Source organism: Eptatretus burgeri, chromosome 14 (genome assembly GCF_056783735.1).
Source record: "Eptatretus burgeri isolate ZD-2024b chromosome 14, Ebu_testis_v1, whole genome shotgun sequence".
Classification (NCBI taxonomy): domain Eukaryota; kingdom Metazoa; phylum Chordata; class Myxini; order Myxiniformes; family Myxinidae; genus Eptatretus; species Eptatretus burgeri.
In genome coordinates, this window is record NC_140974.1 from 54,099,905 (window position 1) to 54,113,718 (window position 13,814).

A 13,814-nucleotide genomic window follows, 5' to 3' on the forward strand; every position below is an offset into this window, starting at 1 on the left:
TCATACCGAAGAAAAAAAACAAACAAAACCAGGGAGTCTGGAACACTGACGCTAACTATTACATTGACGTGTTTTGACTTATGAGTAATGTACAAGTAACGTGTGTCGGAAAAAAACAAACAAACAAACAAAAAACCAGGGAGTCTGGAATACTGACGCTAACCATTACCTCGACGTGTTTCGACTTATGAGTAACTTACAAGTAACGTGTGTCGACGTGTGTCAACGATCGCGTAACGTGCCTACAACTTATGGCCAGCATTATGCGGAATGTCTGAGTCATATGCTGGCATACGTCGAAAAATTTCAAGCATGGAAAATTTGTCTAACACCTCGGCGTACTACGACGTATGCCAGCGTACCACGACGTATGCTAGCGTACTACGATGTATACAAAACTTACCCATAACGTATTCGACGTGTGCCAGTTTTACAGCCAAATTTTGCATACGTCAGGCATACGCTGGCTAAATCGTCAAGGTGTGACAGGGCCTTTACCCATGCTTCCTGCATACATATGTAGTACTCTTACAGGAGGATTATTGTGCTAATTAGCCGATAGCGCATTCCACAGTTCTGGAAGGTTAGTTGGGTTCCTTGTATCCTCCTTTGTTTCCAGGTAATTCCATATGGCCTTGATGAGAACTCATGGCTGGAATCTGGGGTGGCAATTCTAATACTTGGAGCACTCCAGCTGTAACCTCTTGTTCTCCAAATACTGTTTATGATTTTGGAAGTGTGTTTTGGGTCATTATCTTGTTACCGTGCACGCGCGAAACGAAGAGTGGGGTTAAGCAATTGTTTTATGTCCATCCGTCCGTCTGTCTGTCAACAACCATCAGTTTCTGATTGAGGAACAACTTATTTGAATTGAAAATTACATTTTGAACTCTTCTTCTTCTTCTTCTTCTTCTTCTTCTTCTTCTTCTTCTTCTTCTTCTTCTTCTTCTTCTTCTTCTTCTTCTTCTTCTTCTTCTTCTTCTTCTTCTTCTTCTTCTTCTTCTTCTTCTTCTTCTTCTTCTTCTTCTTCTTCTTCTTCTTCTTCTTCTTCTTCTTCTTCTTCTTCTTCTTCTTCTTCTTCTTCTTCTTCTTCTTCTTCTTCTTCTTCTTCTTCTTCTTCTTCTTCTTCTTCTTCTTCTTCTTCTTCTTCTTCTTCTTCTTCTTCTTCTTCTTCTTCTTCTTCTTCTTCTTCTTCTTCTTCTTCTTCTTCTTCTTCTTCTTCTTCTTCTTCTTCTTCTTCTTCTTCTTCTTCTTCTTCTTCTTCTTCTTCTTCTTCTTCTTCTTCTTCTTCTTCTTCTTCTTCTTCTTCTTCTTCTTCTTCTTCTTCTTCTTCTTCTTCTTCTTCTTCTTCTTCTTCTTCTTCTTCTTCTTCTTCTTCTTCTTCTTCTTCTTCTTCTTCTTCTTCTTCTTCTTCTTCTTCTTCTTCTTCTTCTTCTTCTTCTTCTTCTTCTTCTTCTTCTTCTTCTTCTTCTTCTTCTTCTTCTTCTTCTTCTTCTTCTTCTTCTTCTTCTTCTTCTTCTTCTTCTTCTTCTTCTTCTTCTTCTTCTTCTTCTTCTTCTTCTTCTTCTTCTTCTTCTTCTTCTTCTTCTTCTTCTTCTTCTTCTTCTTCTTCTTCTTCTTCTTCTTCTTCTTCTTCTTCTTCTTCTTCTTCTTCTTCTTCTTCTTCTTCTTCTTCTTCTTCTTCTTCTTCTTCTTCTTCTTCTTCTTCTTCTTCTTCTTCTTCTTCTTCTTCTTCTTCTTCTTCTTCTTCTTCTTCTTCTTCTTCTTCTTCTTCTTCTTCTTCTTCTTCTTCTTCTTCTTCTTCTTCTTCTTCTTCTTCTTCTTCTTCTTCTTCTTCTTCTTCTTCTTCTTCTTCTTCTTCTTCTTCTTCTTCTTCTTCTTCTTCTTCTTCTTCTTCTTCTTCTTCTTCTTCTTCTTCTTCTTCTTCTTCTTCTTCTTCTTCTTCTTCTTCTTCTTCTTCTTCTTCTTCTTCTTCTTCTTCTTCTTCTTCTTCTTCTTCTTCTTCTTCTTCTTCTTCTTCTTCTTCTTCTTCTTCTTCTTCTTCTTCTTCTTCTTCTTCTTCTTCTTCTTCTTCTTCTTCTTCTTCTTCTTCTTCTTCTTCTTCTTCTTCTTCTTCTTCTTCTTCTTCTTCTTCTTCTTCTTCTTCTTCTTCTTCTTCTTCTTCTTCTTCTTCTTCTTCTTCTTCTTCTTCTTCTTCTTCTTCTTCTTCTTCTTCTTCTTCTTCTTCTTCTTCTTCTTCTTCTTCTTCTTCTTCTTCTTCTTCTTCTTCTTCTTCTTCTTCTTCTTCTTCTTCTTCTTCTTCTTCTTCTTCTTCTTCTTCTTCTTCCGGCTGCTCCCATTAGGGGTCGCCACAGCGGATCATCCATGTGATCCGCATAATGATTTGGCACATGTTTTACGCCGGATGCACTTCCTGACGCAACCCCGGTCTCCTCTTACGACACAGGGATATGGTACACCTATTTTAACCGGGGTATACACCGGCCCAGTACACTGGTACTCATTTTGCCGACCTCGGAAGGATGACAAGCTGAGTCAACCCCCTGGTGTATTAATTCAGTGGCCCAACGGGGCTTGAACTCAGGACCTTTTGGATCCCAAGCCGCTGCCCTAACCACTGCGCCAACACCAGGCTATATTTTGAACATGAATCGGAAAAGAAACCTGCCATTTTCCAGTAATTTGTCTCTGAATTTGACCTGACCGCACATGCGCAGAAGGGAGTGAGATAATTTTATGACTCTGTCTGCCTGCCTGGCAGTCAAACAAAATTAAAAACAATTCCAAACAGAAAACACTGTTTTTAAGAACATCATAATGGACACACACAAGAGCAATGAATACCTCATTTAACGTGTTAGATTGGGTGATGTAATAGATACTGTGTCAATGGCAGCAAATTCTGGAATTTATCTCTTTATACGACCTTTATAATCTTTATTTTATTTAAATTGAATTATAAACTTGAACATTGTTGGACACAAATTGCCTTCTTTGCTCTTCCAAAACCCTTCAATTCAGAAGTGCATGGACATGTTAAATATGGTAGTGTATAAGACTGCTTCAATCGTGCTTAACTTCTGGAATTTTTTTAAACAATCTTTAAAGTCATTATTTTATTTAAATTGAAGAATACACTTGAACGCCATCTGAGATAATGTGTTCTATGAACTCTCCAGTTGGAAAAGAAATCCTCTTCCAATTAAAATATTTCCACTTGGAACTCGATGGTCAGGTCAGGTATGAGATCATGCGCCGGAGCAGTACGTCGCTGCATCCACTTTCCGTCACTACTCCAGGGGCCTCCATCTGGCCATCCCCCAGGCAGGTGCCTGGCCCATCCCCATCTCCTTCAGATGCTGATCAACCTGCTGCAACCACGAGGCACGTGGTCGGCCCATTGGCCTCCTCCATTCAAAAGGCTCCCTCACTGGGAGAATCTGGTGGGCAAGATCAGTGTCAGAAAAACGAGCCACATGCCCATGCAGCCACAGCTGACGCTCTGATGGTGCTGCAGTATCTCCTTGTACTTTTCTTTTGTTGGTGTCTCATTGATTTCAACAAGGTTTTCTCCAGCAAAAGCTGAGAATTAATCCCTAACAGTCACAGAGCCTCCCCCATGTTTAATAGTAGACTGCACACATTGCTTGTCGTAATGTTCTGCAGGCCTTTGGCATACAAACTGGCTTCTCTTTGATCCAAAAAGTTCAAACTTCGAGTTATCAGAGCAGAGTACCCGATTCCATTGTTCAGTCACCCAATCTTGGTATGGCTTTGCGAATTTCAGTCTTTTCACATTATTGTGTGGTTTCGGCAGTGGTTTCTTTTCTGCAACTCTGCCACTGACACCTTCTGCAATCAGCGTTCTGTGCACAGTGCTGGACGAGATGTTTTTGTTTCGGCCTGTTCTCATTTCATTTGTCAGCTGCTGACTTGATCTTCTTCTATCATGTAAGCTGAGCAACTTCAAGTGCTTTTCTTGCCTTTGGGAGGTTCTTCTGGGTCTTCCTGGCATTTTCTTCTCTTATACAAAGCCAGTTTCCTTCAGGCTTTGCAAAGTGTACCTCACATCATTGAAGTGCATCTTTAACTTTTCTGCTATATTCTTCATCGTGTGTGTGCCCTTCTTCTCGCAGAGTTTGGATCATCACATGCTGTTCTGTTAAAAGTTGCTTCCTTGGTGCCATTCTGAACCCACAGATTTCCAAGCAAGGAAGCAATCTGATGAGCAATAATTTCACATCATCATTAATTTGCAACTTTTATTGTGGTTTCTTGTAATTTAACTTAACTTGGTTGATTAATCTCTTTTCACCTTTATGCAGCTTCTTTGGCAAGAGTAGTGTGGGAGGGGTCAATTGTATGTATATATATATATATATATATATATATATATATATATATATATATATATATATATATTGACACCTCCCATTCTCTTCCAGCTGATGAAGCTGAATAAAGCAACCAATAAGGCCTTCTCAAGGTAAGCGCTTTGCTGTGTCAAACAATTCTCATAGTTCCTCCACAGTTATTAAAATATAAATTAAACTAGAAGAGCACTCATGGACATCATGCCGTCACCAGATATGCCTCCACCAACATTATTATACATATTTGTACCACAATTAATTTAAATCCCTGAACCCAGATTCAAAAATATTAAAATAATTCTGGCTGCCAGACCATGTGTCTGATCAGGTTGAGATTTAAAACATATATACCCCATCACTACTAGATCTTAATTGTGATGTTTCACTTTGATTGATGAAGAAGTTCAAGAGAAATAATTTTTTTAAAGATTTTTGTTCAATCCAATATGACTTCCAGACCATGTAACCTATTCATTATTCATGAACACCCTGCCATCCCCAAGGTTTGGGGAACATGTGGGTGAAGTTTCCCCTCGATCTGTCAAGCTGTTCTGGAGAAGATGATTTTGAAGGTTTTTATGTTAAAAACAATGTGGCTGCCGAGCTACTTGACCGATGCCATCATCAATTTTTCCCCCATACAAGTTAGCCCGAGATGACCCTCAACTTTCATACTCATTGGATAAAGCGTTTGACATATGCAATTATGATGTCATAATAAAGCCACCTATGACCTCATCAAAAATCACTTGTTCCCCATGGGGAGTACTTCACATGTGCCAAGTTTCAATTTTTTCCTTGAGTGGTTTCGCAGAAACAGAGGTCCAAATGTTTTTTCCCAATATGGCTGCCACACCACGTGACCTATAACTTCATCATTATCATTAAAACATTCTACATGAGTAGTCGCACCTATCGTGAAAATTTTGTTTCAATCAGAGAAGCAGTTGCTCAGAAAACAGAGAAAATTAGTGTGGATGGACGGAGGTGTTGAGGAGGGGCGATGGGGATACACACTGATCCACCCATTAGCAAGCTACAGATGTGCTGTGGTTTAGTGACTGATTGCTCTAATAACCATTGAGACAAGTCTAATTCATCACTCTTGACTCAAAACATCGTCACACGAATCAGTAATTTAACACAAATAACATCCCCAGTGAATCGGGCAAAATTAACACTTCTACTTCTCTGGTCACTATGTGGCTGCGGGTGCAGAATAATTGCAATTATTATTTTCGATTATCCACAACGATTGACTGTCGTTGCCTGGTTTATCACAAAGTTTAAATTGATGAAGCATCATGCAGACATGAAAAAATTCCACATTCCCATGTGTAAATGACTGGTCATATACAAATTATTATATAGCCTTTGTGAGTAACATTACAATTGATTCATTCAATTTCACTTGAGCAACGTGGAACATGATTGTTATGAACGCTAACCTCTTGAGACTGTCAATTGCAAGAAGCAGTTGTGATTGGCAAGTTTGGTGCAGCATTGGTGTGGGTGATCACCTGTTTAGTGCAGCGTTGTAACGCCTGTGATTACATGGTTACATAACTTGCTGAGTGTGTGTGGATTGCCTTTTCAGAAGTGTTTTCTTTTCGACAGTGCCATGGTTATCATTGTACTTTATCCTCACTTATCAGTGGAAACATATAGAGACACTTGAATAACATTACCAGCATTCATATACATTGCTGTGCAAAAGTTTGAGTTATTTTCACTTTTGTGGTGCTATTCCCCATTAAACATTTATGGGAAGTTAGAAGTGTGCAAAACCAGTAGATAGTAATTCAAATTCCTGTGAAAGTCAATTTAATATCATGTTTACCTTCAAGAATATAAAATGAATTAGGAAATTGAAAAGCTTTATTTTTACTCTACATATTATTTCATCATGTGCAAATAATATCCACTAACCACAAAGAAAATATGCAGGAAACAGTTTGTGGATTTCTGTATGGAAAATAATGATAAATTATTGAAGTAATCAACACCAGTTACAATAATGCAAATTACAAGAAACCACAATAACAGTTGCAAATTAGTGATGTGAAATTAATTTTCATCAGATTGTTTCCTTACATGATTGAAAGTCTATGAGTGGGTTCAGAATGGTGCCAAGGAAGCAACTTTTAACAGAACAGCATGTGAAGCTCCAAACTCTGCGAGACAAAGGGTGCACCATGAAGAAATTAGCAGAAAAGCTGAAGATCTACAATGGTGTGAGGTACACTTTGCATTGCTTGGAGGAAACTGGCTTGGGACAAGATAAAATGCCAGGAAGACCCAGAAGAATCTCCCCAAGGCAAGTCAAGCACTTGAAGTTGCTCAGCTTTCGTGACAGAAGAAAATGAAGCTTGCAGCTCACAAATTAAGTGAGAGCAGGCCAAAATATTCACATCTCATCCAGCATTGTGTGCAGAAGGCTGATTGCATCAGATGTCCATGGCAGAGTTGCAGCAAAGAAAGCACTGACGAGACCATTGAATATGATGAAAAGACTGAAATTTGCAAGGCAACACCAAAATTGGGTGATTGAACAATGGAATTAGATACTCTGAAGAGTTTGAGGGTAGAGGAGTATCACGTTACTCACATTTCAGATGATACTCCTCTACCCTCAAACCCATCCAGGTACAGCCAAGTGAGCCTTCTGGTCTGAAGAATCGAAGTTTCAACTTTTTGGATCTAAGAGATGCCAGTTTGTATGCCGAAGACATGGAGAATGTGACAACACAATGTTTGCAGCCTTCTATTAAACATGAGGGAGGCTCTGTGACTGTCTGGAGTTGAATCTCAGCTTTTAGTTTTGGAAAACTTGTTGGAGTTAACATGATGCTAACAAAGGAGAAGTCCAATCAGATACTGCAGCACCATGTAGTTCCTAGTGGAAATCATTTAATCGGAAGAGGATTCATTTTCCAATAAGATAATGATCCAAAACATTTCCATAATAGTAAAACAGTATTTAGAGAACAAGGTTACAGCTGGAGTGCTCCAAGTATTAGAATGGCCATGCCAGAGTCTGGACATGAGACCATCAGTAATTACCTGGAAATGCAAAACAAGAGGAACCAAACTTCTTCTTCTTTCGGCTGCTCCCGTTCGGGGTCGCCACAGCGGATCATCGGTATGATCCGCATAGTGATTTGGCACATGTTTTACGCCGGATGCCCTTCCTGATGCAACCCTGGTCGCCTCTTACGACACAGGGATATGGTATACCTATTTTAACCGGGGTATACACCGGCCCAGTATACTGGTACTCATTTTGCCGACCTCGGAAGGATGACAGGCTGAGTCAACCCCCTGGTGTATTAATTCAGTGGCCCAACGGGGCTTGAACTCAGGACCTTTTGGATCCCAAGCCGCTGGCCCAACCACTGCGCCAACACCTAACCACTGCGCCAACACCAACAAGAGGAACCCAACTAACCTAACAAAACTATGGAATGTACCACAGGATATTTGGCATGGTTGCTCCACATGTGTTGCTAGTTTGTGAGTTTCTCCCTCTCACTCAACAAAGCTAAGTTTTCCAGACCAGATACGTTACGTTTGCTGTTTCAGTTTCAGTTTTATTTTCATTTCTATGTTGCTGGTCGTGTTTTCATCTAATTTGCCATGCCAAACCATACTTCGTTCCGTTGAATTGTCAAATTTGTGTGGCTGGTAAAGTCCGGCCTACTCGTCTTGGGCTGATCTCGTAAGCTTGCTGCGTTTTCCCCTTTTTGCGACCAGATGTGCTTCATTTTTGCTCCTTTTCTTCCAAATATTGTTCCTTCTGATTCCTCATCTTAATGCCTCCCCCCCCCTCCTCGCTCCAAAAAATACAAACAACAATAAACTCTTCTTCACTCCAAAAATGAAAAAAAAAACACAAAAATAAACCGAACTCGATCTGCCATGCACTGTTACTCCTTCATTCTCTGCACCTTCTCTTCTCCTTTTCAATATCCCAAAACCGAATATTCATTGAATGAAACGTTTCTTCCTTTAAAAGCTCTTCATAACACCAAAAACAAGAAAAAGAGCAATCGGAGATTGCAGACACTCGCCAGGACTTGTTTTGTGTGGTGTTTGTGTACTGGTGTGTTACGTAATTAGGTCTATATAACTAGAACTGTCACTTTATGACCTTTATGACCTAACAAAAAGATGAAGTCATCAGGAGGAACCTGGATAGGATACATGTTTCAGATGATACTCCTCTACCCTCAAACCAATCCAGGAACAGACAAGTGAGCCTTATTCAAAAAAACAAGAAACCAGATCAAAAATATAATAATTCTGGCTGCCAGGCCATGTATCCAATCAGGTTGGCATGTTAAACATATATTCCCCAGCAATACTAGATCATAGATGTGAAGTTTCACGTCGATTGATAAAGCGATTCAAGAAAAATAATTTTTTGAAAGCTTTTCGCTCAATAAAATAGGGCTGCCAGACCATGTGACATCAATTATTCATGAATACCCTGGTATCCACAAGGCTTGTGGAAAATTTGTGTGACGTTTCCCCTTGATCTGTCCAGCCATTCTTGAGAAGAAGATTTTTTTTATAGGTTTTAGGGTAAATCCAATATGGCTGCTAAACCATGTGACCTCTGATGTCATATTGTGAACCTTTTGTTCCTCATGGATAGACGGTCACACATGTAAAGTTTCACCTCGATCTGTTCACCCACTTCAGAGAAGAATATTTTTGAAGGTTTGTTTTTTTTAACCAACATGGCTGCCAAATCACGTGACCGATGATGTCATCATGTTTTTTTTCTCTGGACCATTTTATCCCTCGATGACCCTCAAAAATGTTCATACTGATCCGATGTAGCATTCTACATATGAAATCATGACGTCATAACAAAGGCACCAATGATGTCATTTTTAAAAATCGCACATTCCCCTTGAGGAGTAGTTTCAATTTTTTCCCTCTGGTGTGGTTTCAGGGATACAGAGGTCCAAAGTTTTTCAGTTTTTCCAGCACGGCTGCCACACCGCATGACCTACGATGTCATAATTATCAATAAAACATTCTACTTGAGTAGCCGCTCCTAGGGTGAAAATTTCGTCTTGATCCATCAAGCGGTTGCGGATATAAACACTAAAGTTCTGTGCGGACACACAAACAAACAAACAGACAAACAAACGGACCCAAATGCAATACCCTCTCCTTCGTCGAGGGCAATTATAACTTATCCAAGACCTTTCTGTCCATAGTCGATAATCGCAAGCAGTTCTTTGCAAATTCCTGACGATAAGAAGTTGGTGTGTCCTGTGCCTTTATTCCCACGTGTTTTAATGTGATGCACCATAAATGTATCGTACTCTGCAATGAGCTCCAACAATCCTAGGGAGTTGCGTTAATGTGGGGATTTTTATTTTATTTTTTTGTATACATTGTTGAGGCTTAAACTAGAGCTAAAATTTGTGTGAAGTGGGGATCCAACAGTCTGGTCGGAACCTCTGAATGCGAGATCGTGCTCAGCCAGGAACATTATGACAGTGACGATTTGCTGCAACACCTTCACCCAATAGCTCTTCAACTCCTCAACCTGCTCTTGTCTACCATAATCAATGCAATCGACAGCGTCTGCGCATTGTGTGTAGTTCTGCACCGCGTGAGCATGGCCTTGTGACTTAATGTTCTGAAAGTCATTTGGCAGCATGCTTCCAGTCATTGAAACTGTCACCAGCGAGTGCATTTGATGTAGGATTAAACAGTTTGCATTGGAAGCAGGAGAGTATGCCAGTGATAGTCGAGTAGCACAGCCACTTCCACTTGATCTTCTCAACGTTGGGTGATTTTCGAAGGAACATGTCGACTGTGCAGTGGCAATCAAGACACAATAATGCCGCAAGGCCGTCCACTCATAGCCGCTCAAGGGAATTATGTACTACTTCCCTTTGTGGCCCAGTACTTGCTCATATCGTCTGTAGCAAGGTGAGGCCAAATACGATGTCACTGAGCAGACCGGGACACAGAACCACAACGGGATCATTTGTATCCATCCGAGGCTGTTTGTTTGTATCCATCTCCATCTAAGCTTCATCCGAATCTGTGGAGTGGTCTGTGATTCTCGATTTGTTGGCATTGTCCGCAATGCCCCTGTCTATACTTTGGATTGAATGACTCATGCTACCCGTATCAAGGTCAACTTTGGTGTTAGCTTCCACCATGTGCCTTCCAGGTTGCCCATCTGGGTTCTTGAAGAATGCAATGATTGGCCTCAATTGCTACAGTACCTTGGTCAAACGTTTCTGCTTGTATTTTATTTTTCCGCTCATCTTGAACAAGTGGATAACACTTCGTTTTATAGCGATCACTGTAAAAAAGGAAAAAGTGGGGAAAAACATTTTTTCTTCTCTCCAGAGTGGGGCCCTGGGAACCTGACCCAAATGACCCTCTCTTACTTCGGCTGTTTGGCTATTGTTTCCGAAGGTTTTATCGACCTGAACTTGTGTACTACTCTTACCCAAACCCCAGGAGTACATCTAATTGTGACTTCCCCTTCGCTCCCACCTCTTGTTTTTCTGTGTTGTACTGTCCTCCAAACAGTGAGGATCCATCCACATCTCTCTCGGCTGACATGGACCACCTTTTAACCACTCATCCAAACTCTCTCTTCCTCATATGTGGTGATTTTAATTACCACCATGTGAATTTGCTGGGTGTCATTACCCCTCTTTCACCAGCCATGGCAGTTTACTACTTCAGTTTCTGTGACTCCGTGGGACTGACTCAATCTGATTCCACAGATCATTCCACAAAATCCACAATAATTGTGTGTCTACTCTCAGCAGAGACAGAAAACAACATCTGTCTAATCTCAAGACTGAGCTTTCAAACTTGTCTCCCTCCTGTAAAACTTGGTGGCATCTTGTTAAGTTTGTGTCTTGAGTATGCTGCTCCTCCATCCCTTCCCTCACTTCAAATGACACCACAGCCGACTCCATTCATGAGAAAGCCGAACGCCTCAATTCTGTCTCGCACACATGGACATACAAACAAATACATGAAACACAACACACGACTGTTAGATGAGATAAACATAGCCGCTGAGTTTGAAAGAAGTGTCGTCACTTCCTGGGGCACTCAAGGTAGCAACGACGTCACAACGATGCCACCACTTTTCTCACTGCACTTAGTGGGGAATTTTCGAAAGAGGAATTTTCTCCTCCCCAAGGATGCCAACCTTTGGGGATTGTCAATGCTTCTATCCTTTCAAATGCTGAACATCAAACAAGGAAGCAGCACATACCAACCATTTTTTTATGTCTTTGATATCTATAAAGATAACCGAAGAAACACTTTCGCTACTTAGCTGTATTCATCAGCACTAATTTTTTTTTTTTTTTAACTTTGACTTGATTATTCAAAATCGAGATGTGTGCAAAAGAAAATGTACAATGTAAAATTCCAGCCGGAAGTCCAAGGGAAGTGGTGTATTGGGGCCACGCCTGCTCTGTAAGGCTGGCAGTTCGAATTTCCATTCCAGTTTTTGATATTGTGTTGTCTTTACCATCCAGTTCTAACTGATAATTTAAAATAAATATTAGTTGGTGCTCAGTTACTTTTTATTAGGTCAGCGAGCTGACCTAATAAAACCGGTTGATGTCCTCAGATCCGTCCGTCTGTCTGTCTGTCTGTCTGTCTGTCTGTCTGTCTGTCTTCGTCTGTCTGTTAACCATTTTTATTTTTCTATCTCCTCCGAGACGTCTCAGCCGATTGAGTTCTAACTTGACACGATGATAATACTCGTTGCACTCTATAGATCGTCTGAGCCCTTTTTCGCATTTTCGCCTCGGGGTCAAGGTTACTTTCAGGGTCATCAAGTGCAAAATGACCAATTGGTCGAATGGCCTATAAGGAAGCATCGGACGGCTATAATGTATAATAGGTTTCATAGGGATTATTAAGAAGATTTAATTCGAGTTTAAGTTTTTCGTTGCCGCTGTTGTCTGGCCCTGTTTATAATATTCAGTTTCCATTCTAGGTAGTACTGAGCTGACCCTCAAACCCGCTCGGGTGTATTATTTATACGTGTCGGGTTCTGACTTCTGATTTAAAGTATATATTCAGAGCACAAAATATATTTGGCCGACCTCCCCCACCATCACCCACCCCATCCCCCATCCACCATTCCCCCATCAACCCACAACCCCCGATCCACCATCACCCCCATTAACCCCTACCCACCATCCCCCCCCCACCCCTTCCCTCACTCCCAGAGAAAGTAGGCATGGTCAAAGATGCCTCTGCAGGGACATGCGGTGAGGCGCGTGGATCCGTGCTAATTAAAATAATAAAATGTGTGACTAGTTATTAAACTATCATTTAAATTAAAATCCTAAAACTAGTTACTAGTTGTTACCTCTCAATCATTTAGATTAAGGTATTAATATAAGTTACTCTTTAATTTAAATAACTAGAATCACCTGCTCCTTTCAGGAGCATTAGCAAGTCATCTCCCCCCTCCCTGCCACCTCCCCCATCCCCCCCCCCCGTGAGTGGAGGGGGATTTTTTTTTTGTGCCCATTAGCTGACCCTGGGTACTGCCAACACGTATGCAAAATTTGGTGGAGATCGCGGCCAGCCCTGTTTTTCTAAATAGTTTTTTCTGATGTACATACGTCCAGAGAATTGTCCTTTTTAATACTTGCAGGTGGTTGCTGTACTAATCATTGTTGTCCATTGATGTCCATTGAAATTGAAAAATGTAAGATGTCCATTGCTGTACTAATCTTGTTGACATTTTGAAGAAATAAAATTGTTCTATTTTTTATTGGTGCCGAAAACACTTCCCGACACCCACTAACGGATGGGGTTGGGATCATTTAATATTACCTTTCACCTCCAACTACAAAGGCACTATAGAGCGATTAAAAATATTCAAAAAACAAATCTAACGTTTTTTTTTTTTCAAATTTTTTTTTCCCCTAAATCACCCCCAGCATTCGCTGATGAACATCTAAAAGTATGACGAATATCCGTTTGGCCATCCCTGAGAAAAATGGCGACACACACAGACAAACATCTCTCTTTTAGTGTAAATCGTAAGATGGAGAATTAATAAATTGAAACAGGTTACTATTAATTAATGCTCTATTGTTAAAGTTACTTTTGTATAGAAGGAGGTACAATAGAATTCTTCAATTTAATAGTTTCATCAGTTTTGTTTTGTGGATCATTCACATGAACCTTAACCATAACCAACATTACCCTTAATCATTACAAAAACAAAGTAGAGAAAAGTAGATTCCTTTGAAATGCACTTGTTACGAAATATGCTGATATAAAATGGGATGATTTTATAAGATACCAAGATATCAGTTCAAGACTTGAACAAAGTCCAGGATGTGTGAGAATACTTCATTGTAGATTGGTTTGGACAAATTTGAATGAATGGAAGAGAAAGGACAAGCGAGA

The 13,814-nt window shown here is 40.3% G+C and overlaps 1 long non-coding RNA gene across 1 annotated transcript in view; it reads left to right on the forward strand.

Annotated features, from left to right (window-relative positions):
• The window catches only part of LOC147013229 (uncharacterized), a 119,901-nt gene that overhangs the window by 72,028 nt on the left and 34,059 nt on the right, over positions 1–13,814 (forward strand). The gene's annotated exons all lie outside the window — the stretch shown is intronic.